Genomic DNA, 25468 nt, shown 5'->3' on the forward strand with positions numbered 1-25468 from the left:
CTTAGGGGAATGGCTTCCTATGAACAGAGAACAGAAAGAGAAAATAGAGGTCTGACTGGAGGAACCTGGCCAATACCACCTCAACCAATGATCTGGACTTCTATCACGAGTGGTGTCACTTGGCTACGGTGCACCCCCTGATCTGACAGGAGGAGAAGGGCACTCACTTCTGTGGTATTCTTCCTCCAAACTCGTAACTCCAGTGGAGTCCTGAAAAAAAACAAAACAGAACATGAGACGATCTGAAACTCAGGACATTCTACAAAATACCTGACCACTACTCTTCCAAACTGTCAAGGCTGTAATAAACAAGGGAAGATGGCCTAGGAGGTATGTAAATGTAATGTGGGGCCCTGGATTTGGACCCTGGAACAGAAAAAAAACATAAGTGGAAAAACGGGTAAAATCTGAACAGAGCCTGTAGTTTAGTTAATAGTAATGTACAAATGTTATTACCCTCGTTTTGACAAATATACCACAAGTTATGTAAAATGTTAACATTAGGGAAACTGGGAAAAGCATTACAGGGCAACTCTGTATTATCTTTGCAACTTTTCTGTAAATCTAAAATTATTCCTCAAAAAAGTTTCATTTTTAAAAAGTTACTTGTATTTCTTTTTTTTAAGAACAGTTTGGTCATTTCTTTTGACAAGAGTTTTTCAGTTGTTAGTTTCTCGTTTATCTGTAGAAGCTCTTTATATATTAGGCATTGATTATAATATGAATTAATCATATTTCTGTCAGTTTGACTTTGTCTTTTGATTTTACTTACTTTTTTTCCTATTCAGAATTTTTTTAAAAGATTTTATTTATTTATTTGACAGAGAGAGAGAGACACAGTGAGAGAGGGAACACAAGCAGGGGGAGTGGGAGAGGGAGAAGCAGACTCCCTACTGAGTAAGGAGCCTGATGTGGGGTCAATCCCAGGACCCTGGGATCATGACCTGAGCCAAAGGCAGATGCTAAATGACTGAGCCACCCAGGCGCCCCCCCATTCAGAAATGTTTTAATTTAGATAGTCAAATTTTCATTTTTTTTCTTCTGTGGCTTTTAACTTTGTGTTATAGTTAGAAAATCTCCTTCCCTCCAATATTATAAAATAATTCTCCCACGGTTTACTCAAGTGCTTTTACTTAAGATGGGTGTTTTTTACATTTCCAACATAGTCTGTATGACACCTGATTTTTGAAATTCTTAGAAATGTATTAATTCCTAAAGCTGCATCAGAGCAGTCAGGAGACAGACACCATGGGTATTTGAACAGAGAGGATTTAATATAAAGAACTCAGTTGTTAATTAAGTAACAGAAAAGGTAGAAAGAGAACTCTATAAAGTATTCAGGGCGCTGGCAGCCACAGGAAGCAGCTACAATGCTCAGGGCTGAGGGATCAAAGGGAAGAGGCTGGAATGACCAAGTAGAAAGTTAGAGGAGGGGTCCCCTCTTCTGTGCTTCTGTGCCTGGGACACAAGCAGGCTCTGAGGAGCCACGTTGGCTGTGCCAGTGTCTCAGAGGGGTAGTGTGAGGGCTCCATGAAGTTGCTTTGCAAGTGTTGGAAAAACCACTGGATTCCAGTGCTGCTGTGGGCAGGAAGAGCTGCCACGGGGTGAACAGGTTTTGCTGGGATACAGCTCACTGGACAGGAAGCAAACAGGGAGGAGCGAGTCCCCTCTTCCTCCTCTAGCTTTGCAGCCTCTCTGTCTAGTGCCCCCTACTGGCGGAACCTGACAGGGACCCTGCCCACCGCTCAGAAATGCTGAATACAGAAGGGTGGTTTGGAGCTGAGACAATAATTTAATAACTGATCCATTTACTTCAGTGACTTGTGCACACTTCAGTCCATCCTCTTCCCTCTTCCACTGGGCCAGCAAATTACAGTGGCCACCTAAAAGCGCCTTAGCTTTAATTTGTTTTTTTTTTTAATCCCTCAAAATAAATGGTGCCGTTACGGTTGCATGTGGTCCATGCTGGTCTAGGTCTGTCCACATTGCATGTTTGCCAATTTATTTGCCTGCCATTCCTTCTTCCATCTCAGACCCTTTTCTTGGGGGATTGTTTTCCTTCGTTCTGAAGCACATCCTCTTGGACCTCCTTTGGTTGGGATCTATTGCTGGCGAACTCTCGATCTTTATGTGTTTGTAATGTGTTAATTTCACAATCATGGCACTCTGAAGATGTTTTTACATAGCCTCCTGGCTCCCATTGTTGCTGGTGGTAAGTCTGTTTTCAGCCTAATTGTCAATCTTCTATTGATGCTCTATCTTTTCTCTATGCAGACCTTTAAGACCTTTCTACCATACGGTCAGACAACTTGGTGTATTAGTGCGAAGACAATAAGGTATATTTTTAAAAAGTGTGTTTAAAAAGATCGAACATTGATCTCAGGGTGCCTGGCTGGCTCAGTCAGTGGAGCATGCAACTCTTGATCTTGGGGTTGTGAGTTCGAGCCCCACGCTGGGTGGAAAGATTCCTTTTTAAAAATATAAAATATTTAAAGAAAATTAAAAATAAAATAAAAGGACATTGATCTGGAGAGAAACAAATGATAATGGTGGTCGAACTCTTGCCATATCTCTGAGACCTTAGGCAAGTTTCTTAACAGCTGAGTCCTGTGACTTTGTGGTAAGAACAAATGTCCTCTGCGTGGTGATTGTGGCAGGACCTGGACAAATGGAGACATCCCCGCTGACATGGTCATGGTTACTCCCACTGACCCCATCTCATTGATCGTATCCGCAGTCTAAGGTTAAGTTCAACTCTGCCAACAATGATGCTTAGTGTTTGTTTTGAAATTTCAAAACACAATTCCAGCTATGGCTCATTTTATTATTCCTTGTTACATAGAATTTTCTCTTACATCAACTTAATAAAGGAATTCACAAGTCTTTGCTAATCAACTTCTCAGCACAAACTACGGCAGCTCAGACTCAGAATAATATCATGTCAAAACCAGACAAAAGAAGAAGGAGAGGTTTGGGTCCTCCTTTGGGGAAGAGAATGGTAATTGTTTTCTGTTTCTATCCACATGGGATGGCACTGGTCTGTTCATGAACACTGCCAGAGTCAGAACAAAGAAAGCCACCATTCTCAGGCTTGACAGCTTTGGAACTTTTGTTTTGTTTTGTTTTTTTGTTTTTTAATCACAAATTTTGATTTCGAAGTTTTCCTAAAATTGTCATAATATTTGTACGTGTTCTGGACAACTTGACATTGAAAAACAAAGTTTCCCCTTGAACTAAAAGTAGATCATTCATTTGGGGGATTATCCACCTTCCTGGTTCTCTCATTAACATGTTTACTCAGCAGAAACTTTGCAGATGTTTCTTTTAGGTCTTGAAACAACCCAGCTGTCCATGCACTTACCCCGTGTTCCTCTGCAAAGAACAAAAGTTGTACTCCTTTTAAAATCTCACCTTTCTCACCTGTTTGAATGCATTGAGGTTGTACGAGGGGAAAAAGACAAGATCTATTGAGAAACACGTTGTCTGAGAGGATTAGTAAGTCCTCAGCTCTCAACCTATGAAGAGTAGTAATGAGAATGTCTCCCTGTTCCATAAAAGCATGGATGCTAATACTATTATTCTTGGTATTGCAAAAGAAACCATCACTTCTCATATATGTGCTCTACAAGAAGATAATCTACTTTTTTGCCTGAACATTGTTTATACCATGGGACACTCTGTGTGGGCGTTAATATTTTCTTTTTTTTTTTTTTTTCTAAGACTTATTTATTTGGGGGAGAGAGAGAGAGCACGCACACAGCAGGGGGAAGGGGCAGAGGGGAGAGGAAGAAGCAGACTCCGCATTGAGCAGGGACCCTGAGATCATGACCTGAGCCAAAGGCAGACGCTTAACCAACTGAGCCACCCAGGCACCCTCTAAAAGATTGTTAATATGAAGCTAGTGGACATTCAAGTCCTGTATGCTATGGGACTTCCAGGTACATTTTCTGAGTTTGTGATTAAGATTATAAATCACTCTGGCTGTTTTGAAAGAGCTAGCTGGAGAAAGAAAGAGAAAGTCAAAGGGGCCTTCTGAGGCACACTGTTCTGTGTGTGTGTCTTCTGTGTGCACACACAGACCAGAAGGGCGCGTACAGTGGTCAGCCTTGCAAAGTGGGTGGCCTTGGTTGGGGCCATTCTTCCACCAACTCCTCCAAACCTTCTGTCCCTCCTTCTGGGATTTTGCTCCCCATTTTCTGCCCCTGGATCCTGAGAATCCTCATCCCCCGGCACCAACCATCTCCGTTTCCTCCCTTAATGTTTCAGCTGTAGGAAATGTCCCTGCTTCAGGAGTCCCCCATTCAAGTCCCGTCTTAGTGGGTCTCTGTGTTTAGACAGGTTGCTAAGAGGAATTTAAGTAGCAAATGGCTTAAAGAATGAACCCTTAAAGATTCTTTACATTTTCCAAGAGAAATCTATAAACTTGAAGGAATCACTGTTAGGGGAAACCGTGTCATGCTGGAGTGTCTAAGCTGGCCTGGTTCAACCAACAGGACATCTTCAGCTACTCTCTCTCTCCCTGACCCCAAACTGGTATTCTATTTTTTTTTTAAATTCCTTCTCTTGATGAACCATTTCTTCAGGAAACCTTCTCAGGGCTTGCTGCCTGACCCCTGACCATTATCTGATCTGTAACAGGGCTCAGCACACTCACTGGGGCCTCTCTGAACACTTTTTTTTTTCCTCTTAAATAAATAAATAAATAAATAAATAAATAAATAAATAAATAAATAACTACGTTGCTCCGGGTCTCAGGCCCCAAGCCAGTCATGCGTCCTCACGTGGCCACTTTTCCTGTCCCTCTGGGCTCTGCCAAGGGAACAGGCTGAAGCCAGGAGGTAATGCCCCAGATGTGTGGCTGCGTCTGAGGTGGGGGAAGTCTGTAGGGTCCAATGTTCCCTGTGCGCAGACAGCTTCACAATTGAGGGGCGCCTGGGGGGCTCAGTTGGTTAAGCGTCTGACTCTTGATTTCGGCTCAGGTCATGATCTCAGGGTCGTGAGATTGAGCCCTGTTTTGGGGCTCCAGGCTCACCAGGAGTCTGCTTGGGATTCTCTCTCTCCCTCTGCCCCTCCGCCCTTCTCTAAAAACAAACAAAAAATATTCTCACTGATATGAGGAATTCTTAATCTTAGGAAACAAACTGAGGGTTGCTGGAGTGGAGGGGGTGGGAGGGATGGGGTGGCTGGGTGATAGACATTGAGGAGGGTATGTGCTATGGTGAGCGATGTGAATTGTGTAGGACTGTTGAATCACAGACCTGTACTTCTGAAAAAATTAATACATTATATGTTTAAAAAAATAGAAGAAGAAGATAGCAGGAAGGGAAGAATGAGGGGGGGAAATCGGAGAGGGAGATGAACCATGAGAGACTATGGACTTTGAGAAACAAACTGAGGGTTCTAGAGGGAAGGGGTGTGGGGGATGGGTTAGCCTGGTGATGGGTATTAAGGAGGGCACGTTCTGCGTGGAGCACTGGGTGTTATACGCAAACAATTGATCGTGGAACACTACATCAAAAACTAATGATGTATTGTATGGTGATTAACATAACATAATAAAAAAAGTGGAAAAAACTACTGATGTAATGTATGGTGATTAATATAACATAATAAAAAAAGAAAAAAAGAAAAAAAACCCAAAAAAATACAATTGAGATGCATGGTGGGATACACAGCAGGTGCAGGAGAATGGCTTGGGTATGTAGATAAAAAACCACTGTGATTAGGGCACATGTTTGCTGTGCCCTCCCAACCACCAAATATAGTCTGCTTGATTTGTTATTTATCTTTATTTATTGCTTCCCATTTGGATTTAGTTTTGTTTCCTTCTAGATGTTTGTGGTTTATTTTTTCCTTGTCTTTAATATGTGTGCAATTTATTTTCATGTGTAGTGTGAGGTATGGATCCAACTTTCCTCCCCAATATTGCTGGCCAATTGTCCTGGTGCTATTTCTAAAGACTTCCACCCTTGCCCACTGCGTATGATATACCAACTGTTTCTGATAGGCTTCTCTGTTCCATTGACCTGCTGTTCATCCTTGTACAGAATGTGAGTGTGTTTGGCTGCAAGTAGAAAACCCACCCAGCTATGTCTTAGACAGTGGGGGTTTCTTTTGTATCTGTAAGTCCAGAATGGACAGTTCCTGGCTTTGGTTTGGTTACCTAACAACGCCATGAGGCACCAGGTTCTTCTCTCTTTTGCACCCATTTTCTGAATCATGTCTGTCACCTCCTGCACCTCCTCACCACCAAGGTGGGTGCCATCATGCCAGGCTTCATTTCTGCTTTCAGAACAGGAAGAATGCAGTGGAGAAAGGGGTGCCAGCAGCATCTGGAAACAAGGTTCCCCAGAAACTCCCCGTAGACTTCTGCCTACATCTCATTGGCCACCGCTGAGTCATGTTCTACTTCCTCAAACTGCAAAGGGAGCTGGGAAAATGGGTAACTGGACTGTCCCAAGTGGCTTAGAAGAATCAGGCTCACCTTGGGCTGGGTATAAAAGTGTGGGCTCAAGTCCCCCACATAGCCTCTGGATTTACTTACTGTGCGGTTATAGTCCCCTGAGAGAATGCTGCCAGGGGCACCGGCACAAGGAGAACCCGCACAGACATCAGCTTGAACTCCCAGATGCAGCTGTGTTCTTACACTGAGCTTATTATTCAGCTTGTGGGAGGTAGGGTGGGGGGCATGTCCAACTTTCTCAGCAGGACTGGCTGGCCACACCCCTACCTGACCCCATAGAGAGACGGTAGAGGGCACTGTGCTGCCTTGTAAAGCCCAGTTGGAGGGTACAGAATGGGGGGGGGTGCAGAGAAGGAGTCCTCACCTATTGGTGGAGACCTGTAGCTTCTGTTACTCTGGTGTATTAGTTTCTTACTGCTGCTGTAACAAATTACCACAAGTTTATTTATTTATTTTTAAAGATTTTATTTATTTATTTATTTGACAGAGAGAGAGAAAGCCGCAGAGGGAGAGGAAGAAGCAGACTCCCCGCTGAGCAGGGAGCCTGATGCGGGGCTCGATCCCAGAACCCTGGGACCATGACCAGAGCTGAAGGCAGAGCCCTAACTGGCTGAGCCACTCAGGCGCCCTTACCACAACTTTAGTGGCCGAAAAGCAATGCAAATTTAGCTTACAGTTCTGGAGGTCAGAAATCTGAAGTGGGTCTCATTGGGCTAAAAGCAAGGTGCCGATAGGGCTGGCTCCTTCTGGAGGCTCCAGGGGAGAATTTGTTCCTGGCCTCGTCCAGCACCAACTACCCTGTGTCCTCAAAGCCAGAAGTGTGGCAACTTCAAATCTCTCTCTGCTTTTGTCTTCACATCAGCTTCTCTCTTATAAGGACCTTTGTGGTGATATTGGGCCCACTGGATAATCCAGGAAAATCACCCCACCTCAAGGTCCTTAACTGAGTCAAATCTGGAAAGTCTCTGGGGATTAGGACCAAATATTTCTCCGTGCTGTCCCAGGTGAAGGGCAGCTGATTTAACTTGTGGGCATGGGGCAGGGAGCAAGAGAAAGGAAGGGATCTGGGCGCAGGGCAGAGCTAGGAACCTTTCAGAAAGGCCATGGCTCATTGGGTTCAGGGAATGGCTGTCAGCTCAACACTGTAGTGAACTGAGTCTGGAGGGTCCTCAGTCTGGTTCCGGGGGCCCCAGTCCGAGACCCACTGTCTTTCTCCCTTCCCTCCTCATATGTGACTAGCCCCAATACAGAAGTCCTCAATGCCCTGGTGCCAATTCTCTTCTGTCCCCACTGGTCTGCCTGGCCTCAGTCTATGCCAACTGCTTCTTGGCTGGTTTCCCACCTCTATCTGGCCCACCACAGTGCGGCCTGAATGAGCCTTCCAAGGCAGAAAGCTGAGCAAGTCACTCCTCCTTTGCTTAACATTCTGGGATGGCTTTGGGTTACCTTTTAGGAGGCAGCCCTACATCCTCAGCTTCACAGAGCAGCCCTTCAGGACCTGCTGCTCATTCTCACTTCATTTCCCAGAGTGTGCGGACAATTGAATGCCACCCCCACCCTCCCTCCTGGTTCCAGATGGGTTCTGGCATCTTTGCCTTTGCAGATGTGATTCCTTCTACCTGACACTCTTCCTTCCACCCCTCATCTGCCAACTCCTATGCTTCTTTTAGGGCCCGGCTTGTCTGTCACTGTCCCTGGGAAATCTTCAGGATCAGCCAGGATCCTGTGGATGCAACAGAAAGTGATTCTGACTGTCCACATGAATGGGGGCTGGGTGGTCCCCGAGAGCTGCTGTCAGCACAAGGGGAAAGGATGGTGGATGCTTGGGGACACTGCCCAAGTCTACACCTGCCCCCTCTGACACACCGGCAGGGCCTTGGTGCCCTGTGGGCGGCCATAGCCCTCGGCATGTATGGCAGCCTTGGCACTGACTGAGTTAAGCCTCTAGTGGCTGTCTTGCTTGCCTGTCTTACTGCCCCAGCTCCCGATGAAGACCTTGCCTTGCTCAGGTGTGCCCTCTGGGTCAGTACAGGGCCTGGTGCACAGCAGCTGGGAGATTGTGGAATGTGGCAGGGATTTGAGGGGCAGTTCCAAACTCTGAACCCCAAGGAACTGAGAGATCTGTGAGCCTTGGGAGGGCACCGACACAGGCAGACAGAGGGGAAACTGAGACTGGGGACCTGAGTCCTTTCTGTTCAGAGATTTCTTTCTCAAGAATGGGAAGATTGGTGGTGCATACTTTGGAAAAGTGTTTGGCTGAGTCTAGGCAATCTAGAAGCTCACTTTGGCTCAGTAAGTCCCCCTGCATGTATGCCCAACAGAAATGCGTGTGCATGCCCACTGAGACATAACGTGAGCACCCAGAGCGCTTTTATTCAAGACAGGCTCCAAACTGGAAACAACCCAATGCCTTCCTCTGGACCATGGATAAATAGTTTGGACTATTCACAAAATGGAAAGAAAATTCATGTCAGAATTGACTCACTGTACAGCAGTTGGGGGGTTGAAACAGAACACAAAGGAACTTCATCCAACTGAGAAGGAATATGCTTGAAAAGGAAACCCTAAATCTGTTTGGGAAACAGGTTTAACTCAGGGAAATTTAGAATCAAGTATAATGATAATGGAGTAGATCAAAACTATTGCATTCATCTTTTTGTGTTAAGCTCAGAAATCTACTTTATATCTCTAGCATTTTAAGGACTTATAAACCTTAAGAGAATTGAGTATATTTGAATGTTCACATCAGACTTGTGATTCTAATTTTAAATGTGCTCGAGTCATTGACTTTGAGCTGTGATTGTAAGTTGAAATCTTACTAAGTTGGTAAACAGTTTTTGAATATTTAAAAATCCCCATAATTGTAAGTTTAGTGTATCTGATTGATAAGAATCACTTAAGGACTTGGGAAGATTTGTTAGGCAGATAATTAAAAAACTTAGAAATGGAATATAATAAACTCTGATTGCAGCTTAAAATGTTTAAAGGAGTTTAATTAACTAAGTAGGTAAATGGTACAAACATTAATCAAAGTTCGCCTTAAAGATGATTGTTAAAATTGTCTGGATCTATTCATAGAATAGGATTTGTTAAGTTGCATTTAAAAGCTCAACAAAGAATTAGGACTTACGGACGAACTTTAAGGAGAACACAGGCAGCAACCTCTTTGACCTCCACTATAGCAATTTCTTACTAGACACGTCACTGGGGTCAAGGGAAGCAAAAGCAAAAATGAAATTTTGGGACCTCATCGACATAAAAGTCTTCTGCACCGTGAAGGAAGCAATCAGCAAAACTAAAAGTTAGCCTACAGAACGGGAGAAGATATTTGCAAATGACATACCTGATTTTTAGTATCCAAAAATCTATAAAGAACTTATTAAACTCAACACCCCCAAAAAACAAAGAGTCCACTTAAGAAATGGGCAGAATACATGAATAGACATCTTCCTAAAGAAGACATCCAGATGGCTAACAGATGCATGAAATGGTGCTCAACATCACTCGTCATCAGGGAAATACAAGTCAAAACTACAATGAGATACCACCTCACACTGGTCAGAATGGCTAAAATTAACAACACAGGAGACAACAGGTGTTGGCAAAGATTCAGAGAAAGGGGACCACTCTTGCATTCTTGGTGGGAATGCAAACTGGTGCAGCCACTCTGGAGAACAGTATGGCGGTTCCTCAAAACACTAAAAATAGAGTTACCCTATGATTGATCCAGCAATTGCACTACTAGGTATTTACCCAAAGGATACAAAAACACACATTTGAAGGGGTCCATGCACCCCAATGTTTATCATTGGGGCATTATCAATAATAGCCAAACTATGGAAAGAGCCCAAATGCCCATCGACTGATGAATGGATAAAGAAGATGGGGTACACACACACACACACACACACACACACACACACAAGAATATTACTCAGCTATCAAAAAGAATGAAATCTTGCTCTTTGCAATGTGGATGGAGCTAGAGTGTATTATGCTAAGTGAAGTAAGTCACTCAGAGAAAGACAAATACCATATGATATCATTTATATGTGGAATTTAAGAAACAAAAAGGATGAACATTCGGGAGGGGGATAAAAACAGAGAGGGAAACAAACCGTAAGAGACTCTTAATGATAGAGAACAAACAGGGTTGATGGAGAGAGGTGGGTGGGGGAAGGGCTGGATGGGTGTTGGGTGTTAAGGAGGGAACTCTACTCCTGAACCAATATTGAACTGTATGTCAACTACCTAGAATTTAAATTAAGAAAAAAAAAAACAACTTTAAAAACCGAAGTATTTCTGAAATTTTTTCTCTGCCCAAAGGTGCCCTCAAGAACACCAGAGAAATTCTTGGAGTTGGACTTTGGAGGCTTAAGGGAAGATGACTGAACTGCCACCCACCCGCCAACACCGGGACAAATGGGGCAATGGGCATGGTGGGTGCTGCCCGTCAGGGGGTCATGTGAACCCCCAACCCAACCCAGCCTTCTGCCTTCCCTTCCCCGCCCCCAACTTGGAGCTACTCCTCAAAGCAGCCATCGGGCCACTGCAGAGACCTGGGAGGCATGGAAGTTCCCTCTGCAGGGGACGAGCGTGGACACTCCCTGACCCTCACCCCGCAGCCCAGTCTTCGAAGACTTTTGTCCGCTTGGTGCTTCGGTCAGCAGAATAATGGCCCCTAAAGATAGCCATGCCCTAATCTCTGGAACCTTCGAAGATTACCTTACATGTCAAAAGAGACTTTGGGGGATGTGATTAAGTTAAGGTTCTTGAGATTAAGGGAGATGATCCCGTATTATCCGGGTGCGCCCTAAATGTGATTCCTTACAAGAGGGAGGCAGAGGGAGATTTGATGAAAGAAACCATCCATGTGAGCACTGAAGCAGGATGCTACACTGCTGAACCCAAGGAACGCAGTTCTAGAAACTAGAAAAGGTGAGGAAACAGATTCCCCACCTAGAGCCCCTGAAGGTAGCAAGTCCCTGCCATCACCTTGACCTCAGCCCAGGGAGACTGACTGCGGGCTTCTGGGCTGCAGAGTGTCACAGAAGAAATGAGTGTTGTTGCAAATGAGTGTTGGTCATTGTCTGAGCAGCAACAGGAAATGGTACACCTGCAGAGAGACTTCCTTGCTCTTGGCTTTCCTTGATGCCAGAGCTCCAGCCTGGAGGGCCCCAGGGCCTTTGCTGACCTCCTGGACCTAGTGGGAGGCCTGAAGAGATTCCAGGCGTCACCTTCCTTAGCAGCTGCTGACAGCCCACCTTTGGGTGGAGAACTCCCCGGTATCTGCCTTCTGTCATTGGTGCAGGGTTCCCAAACTTGACAATGACGCCATTGTCAGTGGCTGTGGCTGTCTGTGTGGGCCTCTTTATGAGTCTGCAGGCAGCACACCCTGGGGCCTGGCATGGGGGCTGTTGGCCTTTTTCTTTGCCCACCTGTTGCTAAGGCAGCCCTCCCCTGCAGGCTTCCTTCCAGTGGTGGGGTAGGTTGCAAACTGGGCCAGGGGCCATCATCACCTGTCTCTACTGGTGGGCCTTATACTGCTGGGGGCCCCGGGGCTGCTGCACCCCAGGCTGGCACCTCCCGCACCTCACCTTCTCTACCCCAGCACCTCCTTCCTGTGCTCTTGGCAAATATGGTCTGGGGAGACTGACAGCCCAGAGATGCCTGGCATTAGACTAGGGGAGACAAGCCAAACATTTCACAACAAACCCCAGAGGCCACGCCAATTCATGTCCAGGTTAAGCTGAAGTTCTCAGGAGATGGGGTGTGTCCAGATCACGGCATCTGATCCAGAAGTCTCCAAAGGAGGGTGATAGGCACAGGGCTGCAAGACAATTTGCTGGGGCGTGGAAAGAAATGTCAGAACTTAACCTGTATTTATTCTTAGCTCGTTCTTTTAAATTTCTATTTCTTAAACATCTTTTATATTACATTTAAGATATTAGAACAAGAATATGAGTATGCATTTATAACTGAATAAAAGCAAATGGTAGGGCAGTGCTTTTAAATCAACTTTATGAAGACGATGAGTAAAGAAAGCTTTGGCACTGTTGATCTAATCGACAAGCATTTATCAATCATCTACTGTTGGCAAAGAACTGGATGAGATGCTGTGGGAATTTTTAAAGAGAGAGGAAGAGGGGCACCTGGGTGGCTCAGTTGTTAGGCGTCTGCCTTCGGCTCAGGTCATGATCCCAGGGTCCCGGGATGGAGCCCCGCATCGGGCTCCCTGTTCCGCGGGAAGCCTGCTTCTCCCTCTCCCGCTCCCCCTGCTTGTGTTCTCTCTCTCGCTGTGTCTCTCTCTGTCAAATAAATAAATAAAATCTTTAAAAAAAGAGAGGGAGAGAAGGAGAGCAGAGGGTATAGCCTTTAGCAGAGAGGTTAGAAGTGCTGCTCTGAATGACAAACTGCAAGAATATCTGTAACCCATATCACAGGCAAGGGCTAATTTTCCTAGCATGTAAAGAGCATTTACAAATCAATAAGAAAATGGCCTAGTTGGTTGGGAAATGGGCAGAAGAGATTCACAGAAATGAACCACAAGTGGCCGTTCAGCAGGTGAAAGATGCTCACTCGTCATAGGAGAGCCGTGTGTTAAAGAACACTGAGATGAGAGCCCAGTTCTCTTCTGTTGGGTTGGTCAAGATCCACAAGTGTGAACACACGCATGTCGATGGTGAGATGGCGGGGATCATCTGTTGTAGTGGTAATGCTTCGGAATTTCAAACACGCACGCCCTCCAAGTTGGCCACCCAGCTCCGAGAATTCACCTACCAATACGCTCATCTGCAGGAAATAAATGACATGCATCTATACAGTGGGGTACTATTCAGGCTTCAAGAAGAATCAGGAAGCTCTATATGCCTGGTATATTTCTTCCCCCCAAAAAGGGGGAAGAAAAGAATATACACACCCATACAGACAAATCTGTGGAAGGCGAGGTGCTGGCAAGAGAGGAAGAACCACAGCCTCCTTTAGGGGGTGCTACTCAGGACAGACCCTGGACAGGTGGAGAGGTGACCTGGAGAAGGCTCTGGGTTGGGATCCACAGAGCCCTGCTCGGAGGCTCCACAGAGCCACGTTAAGCTCTCTCCAGCCTCAGTTTCCTCGTTGGGAGCAAATGCCACCCAGCCCTTTAGCCCCCCGGCTTACTGGATGTCAGCCTGACAGCGACCCAGTAGCGCCATCAGTCAGTCACCGGGGGCTTTCCAGGTGCCGGGCTCTGTGCTGCAGGCGTCACATTATCTCATGGAAACCCTGCAGCTGCCCTGAGAGAGGGCTCCTTTTTGCATCTCAGTTTCCAGGTGCTGGGAGTGAGACTTAAAGGGGTTAAATAATTGGCCCCATGTCACACAGAGCGAGATCCCACCTACTGCCTCTTTCCAAAGCTGAGCCATATTCCTCTACTTGTGGACCGAAGTCAGAAAACACGCATCCACGCCGGTATCTCACCGTGTCCCACGAAGCCCCCGCTCACACAGCCCTGGACCAACCTGGGTTGTCCCCCAAAGCCCCCGGTTCCTGGGAGCGTGCGCTGCTGCCTCACGTGCCCTCCTTGCCCCCATGGGTTGATGCCAGCTCTCTGTCTGTCCTTCCCGTGCCTCGGGAGCCAAGTACCTGGCTGGTGGGGCTCTGAGGCAGTGTGGGTGCAGGCGTGATGCTGGGGAGACCAGCCGCTCCCCAGCTGGGGACGGGGAGACCACTGCTAGCTCCAGGGGAGGAGAGGGGCTACCCTTCACAGCTACCCTGTGCTGCCCTTCAGAGAGGCTTTCCCTCACCACCTGTTAGTGGACCCCGCCACCTCTCCAACTGCTTCTGCCCTATCATTCCCTGTCTTCCATGCTGTATTTGAGGGTTTACTGTTTGTCGTCGCTCCTCCTCTGGTGGAAAGAAGGCTCCGTGTTTGGAGGAAAAGTTTGCTGAATGAATGAACGAACGAATGAATGAATATAGAGTTCATCCCAAGTGCTCTGCCTGCTCTCAGGGATGAGGACCTTGGGGCTGGGAGGGGACCCCAGAGCCACCATCCAGGGCGCAGACCTGGGGCCAGCGAGCCCTTGCTGCTCCCTGAGTTTCGCATCACCTGCTTCCCCGTACAGGTGCTCTGGAGAAGGGGGAGGCGTCAGATGTGCCCACCTTTAGGTGGTCAGCATGGCGAAGCTGGAGGTGGGCTAATTAGAAGTGGGGGTGGGCAGCCTGTGGGATTGCTCAGAAGAGCAACTTTGGCTCTTTTGTTTGTTCCCAAGTTGGAAGTGGGGACAAAAATTAGGGAAGCTGGCAGTTCGGGTCGATTGTGGTTTGGCTTCCCCAGCTGGTTTGCAGCTGCTTGCTCAGAGTTCCATATTTACACGTGGTCTGGCCTCGCTCCGTGTCCATTCAGCTCTCACGAGCCACAGAGCCCTGGGCTTGCCCTGTTGCCCTGCTCCTCCCTTTCTGTGCAGTCTGCGGTGCTGAAGCGCCGGAGGCTGTCCCCACACCTGCCAGATTCCGCCTCTGCACCTGCTCCCCGATTTGTCCTTCAGAGTCCTCCTGCCAGCCCGTCCGCCGGGCCCTGCAACGTGTTCTGCTCCCCACGCTGTTCCACGCAGTGCACGTGTGGGTAAACCGGCCGCGGGTCGTGCCTCCGCGGGAACTGCGCCTGCGTGGAACCAGCGTGCTCTCTTTATCATTTGGGTGCCCAGGTGACCGTGCTGGGTAGGCGAGGCACCATTGCTGCTTTTGGGGCTCAGTCCCTCCCTCCTCCTCGAGCTGGCTAATGGGTAGTGGTTCACATCCATTGGTCCTACCTGATGGGGAAGGACTGCTTGGGGTGCCAAGGGGTGGAGCCAGCTTGACAGGTCCTGGGAGTGGGGAGGAGTCTCCAAAGGCAGAGGGGCCTGGGCCCCCAGGTGACCAAGCCGAGAGGAGCTGCTCTGTGACTTCATATCCTGGGGTGTCCCGTGGGGTGGGGGGGCGGTTGTTTCACCAGGTCCTCCACAGAGACCCCCAGCACAGGTGTACCCCCTGCCCAGAGGCAGCAGAAGGCCGGGCCTGCCGCCAAGTTTGACACGCCCAGCCCTGACCGGCAGCTGCCCAGCCCTCCAGCCCCACATCTGGGTCCACACCCCGTGTATCCCCTGCTCCCAGCAGCGCCCCCCCCAGGGCCGCAAGGAGCAGCAATAAACCCTCACTCTTCTGCTGCCAGGCTGAGCCCCCCAAGATGGGAGCAACGGCCCAGGTGGGGCGGGGACCATGCCAGGCGGCAGGTGGTGTCCCGGTGGGGAGTAAGAAGTTTATTCCCGGGTCTATGCTCTTTCAGCACTGCCGCCCCTGCGCCCCCCCCCCCACAAAGGGCTGAAGTGGGAGAATCTTCCTATTCTTGCTAATACCTTCTTCTTAAAAGCAAAGAGAGAGCCGGTGGGGCTCAGAGCCCTTGGCAGCCGGAGATCCTGCCAGAACATCACAATATTCGGTTTCCGCAGGATGTGTTTTTACAGTTTCCTCTACGGTGACAAGTGATGCTGATTCTCCAGTTATGCTAGTTGACATTCTGCAGAAGCTACATTATTTAGAAGTCAGTTGACTGAGAAAAAAGCATGAATTAAATAACAATACAAGTAAACAGAAAATGTGACAGGAGCCAGAGAGACGTGTCAATGACAGAAGTTTGGAAATGGCAGCTCCGAGGCAAGATGATTGTCGCCTTCTGGGTCAGGAGCTGCTCGTGTTATGTCTTCTTGGGCTTCTCTTGCCTTGGACCTGGGCCCAGGGGGTTTCGGAAGCCAGAAACAAGGATTTCTGTATTAAACAAGCGCATGGCACTTTCCGGGGGGGGCTGACTGCTTTGCTAATATTACCGCATTTCAGCCTCCCGAACCAGGAGATCAGTGCTGTTGGACTCATTTATAGGGGAGGCAACTGAAGCACTGTGAGGTGAGCTAACTGCCCAGGGGTCAAGCCTGGGTTTGGACCCAGGCTGGCTGGTTCCAGAGTGTGTGCCGTGAGCTCCCCCCGAGGTGCCGGCTTCCCAGCGGGGATGCTCAGCAGCTCCCTAGCCACACTGCCATTTTGTCCCCATGTAGCTTTTTCACATACGTCTCCGGGCAGAGGGTGCTCTGCAGAAAAGCCTCAAGACTCTTAGGGTACACGGGGGCTGCGGCATCGAGTGGCGCACCTGTGTTTTGGGGGCTGGGGGAGGGGCAGAGTTCTTGGGTGGCCTCCCGCCCTCATGTTATCTATCACGTCCTTCCCAGGCTTGCCAGCTGGGGGGGGGGTGCTCTTCTCCTTCTTGGAACGTTTTCTGCTGCCAGACACCACCCAGGACATGGGGGACAGTGAGTGGGGTCCTTGGAGGGAAATAAGAGTGAGGTTGTGGTGACGAAACCACGGGGGGGGGGGGGCGGCGCCTGGGTGGCTCAGTCGTTAAGCGTCTGCCTTCGGCTCAGGTCATGATCCCAGGGTCCTGGAATCGAGCCCCGCATCAGGCTCCCGGCTCCGCGGGAAGTCTGCTTCTCCTTCTCCCACTCCCCCTGCTTGTGTTCCCTCTCCCGCTGTGTCTCTCCCTGTCAAATAAGTGAATAAAATCTTAAAACACACACACACACATACACACACACACACACACACACACAGAGGGAAAGCTTAGAGAAAACCCAGAAGTGCTGGAGTCCCGGGGGGGCTGGGAAAGCCTGTCCTCGGTCTCTGACAGGCTCTAGCTCTTCCCCCCAGCTCCAGCTGGGGGTCTGCCAGTCTGTGCAAGTAGCAGGAGGCCCCTCACCCACAGAGAGCCCTGGAGGGCTGTGGTCAGTGACCCGAGGCCAGTGCGGGGAGCTGACAGCATGGTCTCAGATCATCCTATGGGACCTCCCCGTCCCTGTACTAGCCCAGGGCCTCAAAGCCTGGGCTGCAGGTCCCCTGAACACATGCCCAGCCCCTGGGGAGGCACATCTGTCTTTTGCACTCATGGGCCCTTGGCCTAAAGCCCCTTCTCCTGGCTGCCTGTACCCTGGAGGTCTTGCCTCTCTTCCCGTTTCCACCCAGAGTCTGAGCAGCAGCCCCCCTCATGGGCCACCTGCCTCCTCCCTTCCAGATGAATACACAGGCCCCTCGCCCCATGCCCTTCTTCCCTCAGGGCCCTCCCTGCCCACAAACTGGCCTTGGCCCTTGGCCTTGGGGCTGAGGAAGTGTGATGTGCTGAAAGGAAATCAGGTTGTTGATGAGCAATGATCCTTAATGAAATGTGAAACATCCAGGCTGCCAGGGCCACTTCCTTAGGCGCTGGTGACACCGTAGTCCTTGTCAGCCTCACCCAGACAGTGTGTGACGGCCCAGGGCCCTGGACAGCCAGCCTGATGTGCTTTCATGTGCTGGGTGGACTGCACGGCTGGGTCCTAGGGAGGAGGCCTGGCCCTTGCTTCAGTGACCCTGGGTCTGAAACCTTCCAGTGGGATGGCACCCAGCCCAGGGCGGGGGCTGGGAGGGGTGGCGGGGGGTCTCCCACATGCCTGCAGGAACCCCCAGCTAAACAAGCAGGGTCAGGCACCTCCCTGATGCTCCCATATCCCTGATCTTTAGCATTTACCACCGCCTTTACATCTGCATCAAATACTTGCAGGTGCTTACTTTTACTATGTGCAAGTCGTGGTCTAAATGCTCTACTGAGCCTCAAAACGACCCATGAGACAGGAACTACTATTATAACTCTCTTTTTACAGAGACAGAAAATGAGGCATGGAGAGGTGAAGTCACGGAGCTGGTAAGAGGTAGAGCCAGAAGCAAGCCGGGGCAGTCGGGCTCCAGAGCCCCGTGCCCTTGACTTTGGTGCCAGGACCTCCATCCTGCCTGACCGTCTCCTTCTTGTCTGAGCATCTGCTCTATTCACCTTTACGTCCACAGTCACCGGCATAGGACCCAGGTCCTTAATGAAGATTGGTGCTCGAAATGATGGAGGGACGGACAAACGAACGCCAGTGTATCCTATGTGTTGCAAAAGTCATGGTGGGGTCTCGGTGTAGAAACTCATTCCCATTCTTGCGGTTTAGACATTCCGCCAGGTCTCAGTCTATGGCTTTCCCTGCCCATCTGTCCCATGCCCTTTACATCTTATACATATTCCTTTCCTACTTTGCCATTTCTTAGCTTCTCAATCCACTTGGATTTGGGGAGGGGGAGAGAGAAACGAGTGCCCTGCTGGCCATCTGGAACCTCATGCCCACCTTCATGCCCCGAGTGATGCCACCGGGCAGGTTCCTTAAGTCAGGCTCCTTAGCTGGGGAAGAAGTGGCTGAGTGGGTTCCAGCTGTAGCTGAGTTGATGTCGATGAAGAGCTGATTTGGGATCTACCTGCTGCCAGGTGGAAGGGGTGCGTGTTGGGGAGTGGGGGAGAGGGGGGCAGTGAGGAACATGTCCCCAGGCATCTGTTTCTATGGCTCTCTGGGCAAAGAGCACATTCTAGCTCGGCCCTGGCAGGGACATGCATGCCATCACCCTCCCGTGTCATCCAGCTCCTTGCGCCATTGCCTGATGTGGCAGAGGACAGAAGTCAACATGACAGGGCACTCCATGTTCGTGCCTTCTGACACACTGTCCCTCCTTTATTCAGCAAACACTGAGCAGGTGTCTCCTGTGTGCAAGCAGGGCTTGGGTGCTGGGGAGGTGAAGGATGAGGCAAGTTTCCATCTGTAAGGAGCTTATATTTTGGTGAGGAGGTGGTGGTGTCAATAACAACCAAGCCCCTCTTTGGAGACCCTCTGTGAGGAAGTGGGAGGGGTGGGAGAGTAGTGACTATGGAGGAGAATGGTCTAGTGCCTCTTGACCTTGAACGGGCACACAAATTCCTGGGGGATCTTAGTAAATGCAGATTTTGACTCAGGAGGTCTGGAGTGGGACCTGAGATTCCGCATTTCTACAAGCTCCTGGATGCCGCTGATGCTCTTGGTCCACGGGCCACACTTTGAGTAGCGAGGGAAGAGGGAAGCCACAGTTTCCTGCTACACCCTTGCTTCTGTGCTGAGGGTGATGTGGGCACCCGTGGGAACCCCACTGGGGTTCTGATGGAGGTGCTGCCCGCCCCGACGCCCAACGGCAGACCTGAACCTTGTTGGTGGGCCAGCCAGGCTGTAGGTCCCTACCGCCCAGCATGTCACTGGCCTTTCGTGCCACCGCAGAGAGAAAGCACTGGGGGCTGGGTTTGCCTGGGTGGGACAGCGCCCATCAGCTTTGGAGCTGGGGTAGGGGAGACCCTTCTTCAGAACTGCGGGGGCTGGCTCTGTTCCAGGCTGTGGGGGGAGGGGCTCAGTCAGAGGAGGTCATCAGGTTTCAGGGTTTGCAGTAACGTCCTGGTGAGTACAGAGACCTGAGTGTGGAGTGAGTACACACGGGGGATGCCCGGAACCCTTGATTTTCTCAGGGCAAATGACTCAGCAGCATCACGGCCACTGCCCTGTTGCTTGGCTCCCTGTTGCTTGGTTCTTTCTGGGTCAAGGTAAAGGCCCCCTGACGGTTGCAGAGGCTCAGGACCCGGTCAGGTGCAGCCATCCTCAGAAGCAAGCCAGGAAACACCTCCCCATCCACGGAGCTTCGAGGGCTCTCAAGACAGAAGATGTGTGTGGGGAGGTCTGCTGACCCCTGGTTAATAGGGGTCCATCCTGTGACGGAGACAAGCTTGCTCTGTAGGGGGCCAGAGGCCAGGACACTGCCCCGTTACGGGAAAGAGACACTTCAAGATTCCGACACACTGTACGTGCCATCAGGATCTTCAGAAGAATTGCACATTAAGATTCTTATTCTGGAGAGACTTTACCAGGCCCGGCGTGTCATTCTGTGGGTGGGTCATGTCAATTCACCTGCTCACATTTATTGGATCTACGCCGTCCTCAGCATCCGCAGCTCAGGCCTGGTCCTGCGCCTGGCAAGAGCCTCTTACTGGTTTTCTTCCTTCCAGCCCACCTCGTCCGAGTCCATCCCCACACTGTGGCCAAGAAGATCTTTCAAAGCTGAAAAGCTTGCTGTGTTCCCCACTTGCTGGAGATGCTGCTCATGGCCCGAGGGGCACCCCCAGGCCCCAGCCCTGCTGCAGTCCTCCAAGTCCTCCTGGGGCCAGCTCCTCTTCTCCACCCCTCCTTCCCAGGCTCAGGAACTTTGCCCATTTCCAGAACACTCATCTCACCTGCCCTGCCCAGCCCTCAGACCTGCACGCTCTCAGTTCTGCAGTGAGGCTCCCATACCGTTAATGTCTTCTGCTTTGTCCCGCTGCGTGTCGGGTCCAGCTGACGTGGCGTGATCAGACCGTGTTGTGACAATTTTTTTACATTGGTCTCCCCCTGGGTGTGCTTCCTTGCTGACTCATGTTGGGTCCCCAGGGCCCAGTTTGGGGCCTGAACCCTGGTAGGCATTTAGTATGGGTTTGGGAAGCTGAAGTGATGACAAATTCTCCCACTGCCTTGAGGATCTGAGACTGGGTAGGTGGAGGGAAATTGCTAGAAAACAATGTCAAGAACTAAATGGAATGCTGAAACATGTGTATGAGTCTCCTAAGGCTGCTGGAACAAAGTACCACAAACTACAGCAGATGTTTATTCTGTTCACGGTTCTGAAGACCGAAGTCCAAAATCAAGGTGTCTGTCTGCAGAGCCATGCTCCCTCCAAAGACTCTAGGGGATAATCTTCCAGTTTCTGGTGCCTCCCGGCGCTCCTTGGCTGTGGCAGCAAAACTTCGATCTCTGCCTTCGTCCTTATATGACCTCTTTTTCTCCTTGGACATCTCCTCCATGTGTCTCTTATAAGGACACTTGCCATTCATTGGATTTAGGACCCACCCGGATAACCCAGGATGTTCTCATCAATAGACCTTTGGTTCAAATAAAATCACCTTCACAGGATCTGGAGATTAGGGCGTAGACATCAGGCCGCCCGCTTTGGGAAGGGCCAGTGGCCAAGGCCAAGGGTTGCAATGGGATTCCAACAGACTTTCTAGGCCTTACAGTTCTTGCGTTGGGTCAGAGCTCGGACGGGTGCATGGGGAGGAGGGGTGCACTGGAGAACGAGGCAGACCCTCACACTCGAGCACTCTGCAGCCCGGACCCACTTGAGGAAATAAAGCACAGGTATGAGACCGTCTGATCAAAATCCTGCCTCCCAGAAAGCGCAAGCTCAGCCCCACACCCTCTTCCACCATCTCCCCTCCCTGTCCCAGAGCCTCCCAAGACCTTGTTAAACCATAGCGGTTTAGGGGCGCCTGGGTGGCTCAGTCGGTTAAGTGTCTGCCTTCGGCTCAGGTCATGATCTCAGGGTCCTGGGATTGAGCCCCAAGCTGGGCTCCCTGCTCAGCAGGGAGTCTGCTTCTCCCTCTCTCTCTGTCCCTACCCTCAACCCATGCTCTCTCTCTCTCTCCAATAAATAAATAAAATCTTTTAAAAAAACAAACAAAAAAAATCCATAGAGGTTTATGGAACAACGATTCAAGCGGGCAGAGGAAGGAACAAAAGCCCTCCCTTATGTAAACTGAGGAAGGGCGCAAGAAAACACAGCCACATTATTTTCAATCAAGTGAGTATAACATCAGTATCAAAATCTGAAAGGAAGGAAGGAAGGAAAGAGGGAGGCTGGGGGTGGGGTAAAAAATCACAGCCCAGCGTCACGTGAACATTCGTGAAAAACTAAAGAAAATATTAACAAGCAGAATCCAGCAGCGCGTTAAAGGAATAACACAACTTGTCTCAGCATGTCCCCTCCTGGAATGAAAGGGTGGTTCAGCATATTTTGGAAAATTCATTAATATAATTCAGGAAATTCATGAATGTAATATATCATATTCGTGGGTTTAATAAGAAGAGTCATACCATGAACTTCATAGGTGCTGAAAAGGCATGTGATAGGCTCAACAACCATTTTCTTTAAAAGATTTTATTTTTTTAAGTTTTATTTATTTAAGTAATCTCTCCACCCAACGTGGGACTCAAACTCACAACCACTGAGATCAAGAGTCGCACGCTCTACCGATAGAGCCAGCCAGGTGCCTCATGGTCTGTCTTTTTAAATCAAGAATGGTTGTTGAGGGGCACCTGGCTGGCTCCATAAGTGGGGAGCGTGTGACTCTTGATCTCAGGGTTGTGAGTTCAAGCCTTACGTTGGGTCAGAGATTACTTTAAAAAAATAAAATCTTTTAAAAAATATTTATTTATTTGAGGGGGGAGGGGTAGAAGGAGAGGGAGAGAGAGTCCTTTTTTTTTTTTTTTAAATATTTTATTTATTTATTTGACAGAGAGAGAGAGAGAACAGGTGCCAGGGGGAGAGGCAGAAGCAGACTCCTCGCTGAGCAGGGAGCCCGATTCAGGACTCAATCCCAGGATCCCGGGACCACGACCTGAGCCCAAGGCAGATGCTTAACTGACTGAGCCACCCAGGCGCCCCAGGAGACAGAGTCTTAAGCAGACTCCACGCTGAGCATGAGCCTGACATGGGGCTCGATCTCATGACCCTAAGATCATGACCCGAACCAAAACCCAGAGTCACATGCTTAACTGATTGCACCACCCAGGTGCCCCATAAATAAAATCTTTTTTAAAGAAAACCATGGAAGAATTCCCTTATCACCACGGAATAGAGAGGCCATTTTAATAATGATGCAAAATCCAAAAGTCAAATAAGAAAAGATTAAAAATTTGATGACAAAAAAATTTACAAAAAAAAATATCAATAACGATAGCACAATAACAAAGTCAAAAGACAGACTGGAAAAAATACCGGCAACTTTCACCACAGGCCAAGAGCCAACCTTCCTACTATCTAAGGGCTTATAGAAATTGGTACGGAAAAAAAAAAGAAAAAAGAAAAAAGAAAAAAGAAATTGGTACGGAAACCACAAACTGCAATCAGAAAATTGATAAAGAATGTGAAGTAGTTCACAGAAAAAGAAATGCAAATACATCTTAAATACATTAAAAGTTGCTCAACCTCACAAGAAAATAAATGCAAAAGTCAGACTAACTGATTTAGTGAAACATTCTGGAGGCTTGGCAGCTATAATCTGAGGCTGCCTGCATCCCTCGGCTGCACGCGTGGCCCCCTCCACCTGCGAAACTTTGGGCCTGGGGGGCGCCGGGTATGCGTAAGGGGCGGGGAATACTGCAGTCCCGGGTATGACCAGCAAGTGGCGCAGCTGCACCAAGCCCTGCCCCAAGCAACCCCAGAAAAACAGAAAACCCAAATTAAAAATTCCTTGGCCTGGGAGCAGACAATCAGTTGGAGATTCCGGGAGCCTTCTGGCAAATCTGGGAGGTTTGACCTTCTGCTGTAAGCAAAGCCTAGGGGCGTCCATGACAAGCAAAGGCAGGGGAGAAGAGAACATTTTTTATGCATATGGAAAAAGGAAATAGAGACAAGAATTCACTCACAGGTGCCATGGATTTCAGCAGCTCCCCTGAGCCCCACAGTTTTCTAAATGAGGCTGGGTCCCAGCGCACCAGAATCACCTGGGGGCTTATTTTTAAATGCAAATTCTGGGGCCTCCCCTTGTGGCAGGACCTGCCAGCACTCCTGGGGTTTTGGACCCATGCTCAGGTTTGAACCAGGTTGCCACCAACATGGCAACACGCCTGGTATGGGCCAGAAATCAGGGGCCGGAAATGGGAGGCCTCAAAGTCACTGCCCTCGGAGGCCAGACCTCCCCTGTGAAGGTGCTATTTGCACACACGTGGCATAAAGCCCAGTTCTTCCGTGTGAGAGTCAGCCTTTGGGCTTCTGCACTAGGGCTCTGCCCAATCAGCCCCTCGCTCATGGCCTCCTGCTCTGATTTGGGTTGGTTCTCTCTCCACTTCTCTCTACTCACTGTTTTAAAATTCATAAGGAGGGGCGCCTGGGTGGCTCAGTGCGTTAAGCGTCATGATGTCCGGGTCCTGGGATCGAGTCCCTGGGGGCTCCCTGCTCAGTAGGGAGTCTGCTTCTGTCTCATAAATAAATAAATAAATAAATAAATAAATAAATAAATAAATAAATAAATAAAATCTTAAAAAATAAAATAAAATTCATAATGAGTTCTTGCCCAGAGAGGCCCAGTATGGCAATAGCCCTGGCTTTGAAATCCAGGCCCAGAACCCCTGCTCCTCGGCCCCCTGGCTGGGTGCCACAGTGGCTGGATTCTCCAAGCCCTCTGGGAAGTTCAGGGTCCAGATGCCTACCCACACCTCATCCACACTTCTAGCACTCATCAGACTTCTATCCGGAACGGACTCAGCCCATTCCTCTCCTAGCCTGGGAGAGATGACTTCCGGCTCCCTGGCTGGCCCTAAGTCTGACCCCAATTCTGAACTCCAGCCTTCTGCTGGGATTTGGTCCATAACAGGCCAGAGACCACATGGCAGCTGGCCAGGGGCCCTGGAGAGAGCTCGGGCTTCCGTGTCTGGTTCTAATCCTCACTCTGCTGTGTGACCTGGGCTCTCTGAGCCTCGGTTTCCTTGTCTGGAGGAATTAGCACCAACTCTCTTGCGCAAGGGCCGCTATGAGGGGCAAAGGAGAGGGTATGGACCACATGGTCAGCACAGAGCCCAACACACCGCAAGCCTGCAGTGTCAGCAACAGCTGCTACTAAGAAGTTCGGCCGAGGGGGAGTGCTGGGGAGGGGGCCGCCTTTGCACCTCCTCACACCAAGCTGGGCTGGAGTTAGACCCTGGGTCAGGGAGGTATGACTTCACTCACTTTCCCAGTCTGCACACCGGCTCCGCTCCAGGTCCACGAGGGGCTCCAAATGGATGTCAAGGGATCACAGCCATGCTTTCCACCCTGGGGGAGCTTCCAGTCTAATAAAGGCAACCTGGAACCTGGAAATAGAAGCTTCCCAAAATAGTGAGTCTGCAAGCTGGTCTCCTGTGCTGCCTGGCGGGAGGCTCACAGTAAGGAGGGAATGAGCACAGCCCTGGGCCCTCTGGCCTGCTGCCTCCACGCTGGGAGTCCACCCGCTTCCCTGCAGCCTCAGGGCCAGCTAGGGAGGGCCCTGCCCAGTCCCCCACCCAGTCCCCGCCACTG

At 49.6% G+C, this 25468-nt stretch overlaps 1 long non-coding RNA gene across 1 annotated transcript; it reads right to left on the minus strand.

Moving 5' to 3' along the window:
• Positions 1–12712: 12712 nt before the first annotated feature.
• LOC113913873 lies at positions 12713–15326 on the minus strand. The gene is made up of 3 exons (XR_003517288.1): positions 15256–15326; positions 13043–13255; positions 12713–12771 (listed from the first exon to the last, which is right to left on the minus strand). It is a non-coding gene; the product is annotated as an uncharacterized LOC113913873 (long non-coding RNA).
• Between the last annotated feature and the right edge of the window lie 10142 nt (positions 15327–25468).

This window comes from Zalophus californianus, chromosome 11, assembly GCF_009762305.2.
Source record: "Zalophus californianus isolate mZalCal1 chromosome 11, mZalCal1.pri.v2, whole genome shotgun sequence".
Classification (NCBI taxonomy): Eukaryota; Metazoa; Chordata; class Mammalia; order Carnivora; family Otariidae; genus Zalophus; species Zalophus californianus.